The sequence below is a fragment of the Acanthisitta chloris genome, unplaced genomic scaffold (genome assembly GCF_000695815.1).
Source record: "Acanthisitta chloris isolate BGI_N310 unplaced genomic scaffold, ASM69581v1 scaffold20328, whole genome shotgun sequence".
NCBI classification, from domain to species: Eukaryota; Metazoa; Chordata; class Aves; order Passeriformes; family Acanthisittidae; genus Acanthisitta; species Acanthisitta chloris.
The window spans coordinates 1-3,722 of record NW_008687817.1 but is presented as its reverse complement, the minus strand read 5'-3'; positions in this window follow the sequence as shown (position 1 = coordinate 3,722).

The following is a 3,722-nucleotide window of genomic DNA, read 5'->3' as shown; positions in this document are numbered from 1 at the left end:
GGAAGTACAGTTTTACCTGGGAAGCGAATTTGCTGGCATAGACGTACAAGATGCTTGGATTTCTGGCTCCAAAGTTAAAAACTCCCCAAACAACAAAACAAAGGGTTTTAAAAATAACTAACCCTCTACATGCAGTTTCAGATTGGAATGGATTCCTTTATTTTATGATACCAGGAAGAGGAATCTCTGCTGTGGAAGCAAACAGAGTGCAACAGCTCTTGTGGTAAGCATGGCTTGGCTTTTAAATGCCAAGTCATCTAAACACTAGTACTATGCTGATGAATTCTAACTTTTCTCTGGAAGAAGGGAGGGAGAAGGCTTCAGGTTACAAGTTTTAATTTACAGTCCTGATTTGCAATGTTGTGGACACATCTGTAGAGCCAAAGTAATTACCAAATCCAGATTTTCAAGATTTCTACTATGGTTGCAAAATTGTTTGACAGTAATGATGTAACAGTAGGTACATGAACTCAATGAGAAAGGTACATAAATGCTTGTTTGGCATCCAGGACTGGGCAATGAAAAGCAGGTAATCTCACTTGCTACCCAAGTGGCAAGGCTATCAGGAATGAAACTGAAAATGCCAAAGGGGAAGAGAAGAAAAGCACTCATTTGCCCTCTAAAGTTTGTCTCCAGTGGGTGAAAAGGAAAAAAATAGGTGTTGTTGCCAGTTTTGTGTCTCTCTTACCATCAAGGGAATGTGGGAAGCTACAACAGCATGGGCTGGAAATATGATAGGGAAAGCAAAACATCCCTAACAGCAAGAGCCACTTACACACCCACAGAAGCTCATGGCAGCTTAGAGAGTTGTGTGAGAAGGGTTTTCCTTTTCCTAGCTCTAGAGAAGTTCCAACCAAAACAGAGAGATAGAACAAGCTGAGAGGTCTCTGTTCCTGCATTATCTTGGAGAATTTCGAAGGGGGAGGGAGAGGGACTGTTGTTTCTTACTTAATGTTGCAATTTCCTCTAATTTGTCCTTTCTCTTCTTTCCTTCTTGTCCGGTGCCTGCTGGCACAGCCAGCACCAACAAATGTTTGCCGTATCTTCCTGTGACTGCTTCAGCAGCTCAGACTCAAGGTGGAGTGTCCTTGGTTTTCCCCACTCTTGAACTGAGAGCTGTTCAGGTTGAAAGATGTGCTTTTGTTTTGTTTCTCTTTCCATGCCTTTCCTATTGTTGGAAGTTGTAGTCAGGTGGGGGTCGGTCTCTTCTCCCAGGCAACCAGCAGTAGGACAAGAGGGCACAGACTCAAGCTCTGCTAGGGGATAGATATTAAGAAGAAATTTTTTATGCAGAGAGTAATCAGAAATTGGAATGGGCTGCCCAGGGAGGTGGTGGATTCACCATCCCTGGAGGTTTTCAAGATGAGACTGGATGTGGCTCTTAGTGGTCTAGTAACCACAGTAGGGCTGGACACTGGTGCACAGACAGTTTGCATCAGTGTAAAAATTTTGTGGAAAATTCATTTATCGGTTTCAGACAACTAACAAAAGTACTTTTAACTCCTATTTTCCTTGCTCTAAGAGAGATGATTTTTCAGGAATAGCAGAACAGCAAATGAGTTCTTTGAATTACTGAAATAAAACGTGGTATTTGCTTTCCTGAGATCATGCATTTGGCTGGAGAAAGGCAAAGAACATTTCTACTGACCCAAAGGCCTCAGGAAACTACACGTGGGTGCAGCAGTGAAAATTCAGAGACTTGTTAAAAAAAAAAAGTTTAATCAGATAACAGAGATTTATAGACTACATAATCATTATTGAGCATCTCCAGGCTTTAAAAATATTTCCCTACTCTAACATCTATATGATATATCTAAAAGCTGCATGATGTTCAGTTTGATGGGACTTGGTGGGTTTAGTGTCCTACAGGATCTGGGACCTTTTTGGTGGGTTTATTTCACATGGAAATATATTGAGCTAATGTTATGCTAGACACAGGAAAGCGAGTGCAAAAGTCTCAGAGTAGAAAAGACCATTGCCATACTTGTGTATTTTCATATATTTTGGTTCTGGAATTTTGGTGTGCTTTTAAATTTAAATCATAGGGATATTACCTGATCAGCTTGTAAAGACAGCTAAAAAAAAACCATCTCTGCTAATTAGTCTATTGCTAAATACGATCTAAAGCATTTTGCAAAGTGCCAAATGTTTTAGGTTTTACAAAAGCATAATGAGGTACACTATTATCTCTGCTGTTACCCAGGCAAGTTGAGACAAATCCCAAGCTTGAATACATAAAGTACCTGTTACAGATAATCTCTACAGGGGATCTGGTGCTGGTATTTTGTTATGATTGAGGCTCCTAACCTGAAGGGCAGATAGGCTGGATAGTCTGCTTTTCACCCATCTTCTCACAGTCTGTTATTGCTATTGAAAGAGATCCACCTTGCAGAGTATCAGTGAACCACCAACTCAAAGGATGGGGCTGGGAAAGTATTTTGTTTGCCACGTATAAAAGAATCAAGAAGCTGCTTTTCTTATTATGAAACTGTTGAGTCCAACCCAGACTTAAAGAAAATGATCTCGTAGGAAGACCTCTGTGAATGTAGCATTTAGCAGCTGCTGTGCTGTCACTTGGGGCTGCCAGGCATCTCAAGGCAGGTCACTGGCAGGATCTCATGGTTCTAATCCCTTCCCCAGACCATCCCCTTCCCTCACTGTGCCTCGTGGCTGACCCACACCATGGGGCTGTCTTGGGCTATGGGTGCTGTGGGCAGTGTGAGTGGAGTGTATGAAATCTGTCACCTGCCATGACTGTCTGTGGGACACTCCTCACGCTAGCTCTGGGGAGGTGCTAGTCAGGTTTTGAGATGGAACATCTCAAACTCCATCATTCAAATGGCTGCAAGTTTCTTCTTGTTCAGCCAGCTGGGTTGATTGGGTGACATAGAACCTGTTATGCTGCAATCCTACTTTCCATCTTGATAACTACAAACTTTTCCAAAGGTTAGCAGCTCCGGGTTACTAATCTTCTCTAAGGTAAGTAAGGCATATGAGAGGTGTGGGAATCACCTGTGCACCCCTGCAGTGGCACAGCTCTGGCCAGGGCCGAGCTGTGAAAGGGCTGTAGCTGGGGAAAAACTTACTGGGAGCAAAGCTGAGGGGGCAAAATGCAATTGCCTGGGCCTCAGTTTGACCAAAATCTGCTGCTCCAGCCCAAGAGCTCTGTGAATGCTTGCAGCTAAGAGTGGGTGAAAAGAGAACAAAAGAGGGGGATGAAAATGGAGGGCGAAGGATGAGTATATTATCAAGGAAGGACAGTAATTTAATTGAAGAAGAAAAGCTTGAAAGAATGAGAAAAATAAACACTGCATCACAGTCATCTTCTGTGCCGTGAAATGCCTTAACAGCAGGATTTAAAACCAGAGCCACTAATCAGAGCTATCCTGTCAGTGCGTTTTTATTACAAAGTGTTTTTCACTTGATGCAATGAGTTATCAGTGGAAGTTGTGGTTGGTGTCACAAGCGCTGGCTCACGGGGAGAGAGAAAACACAAACTTTGGTGCTTCAGCAGCTGGGGCACGCTTGAAGCTGCATCCTCGCGCCTTGCCTTCGGCTGTCACTGACTTTTAAGAAGTCAAAAAAAACCTGTCAAGAAGTCAAACTTTTAAGAAGTCAAAAGCGAGGCAAAAATACGGCGTGCGCTCGGGGGGGCAGACGGCTGCTCTTCGGCTAGTCGGGGTGGCGAGGGGGTCGGTGCGGGCCGCAGCGCCCTGGGGAGC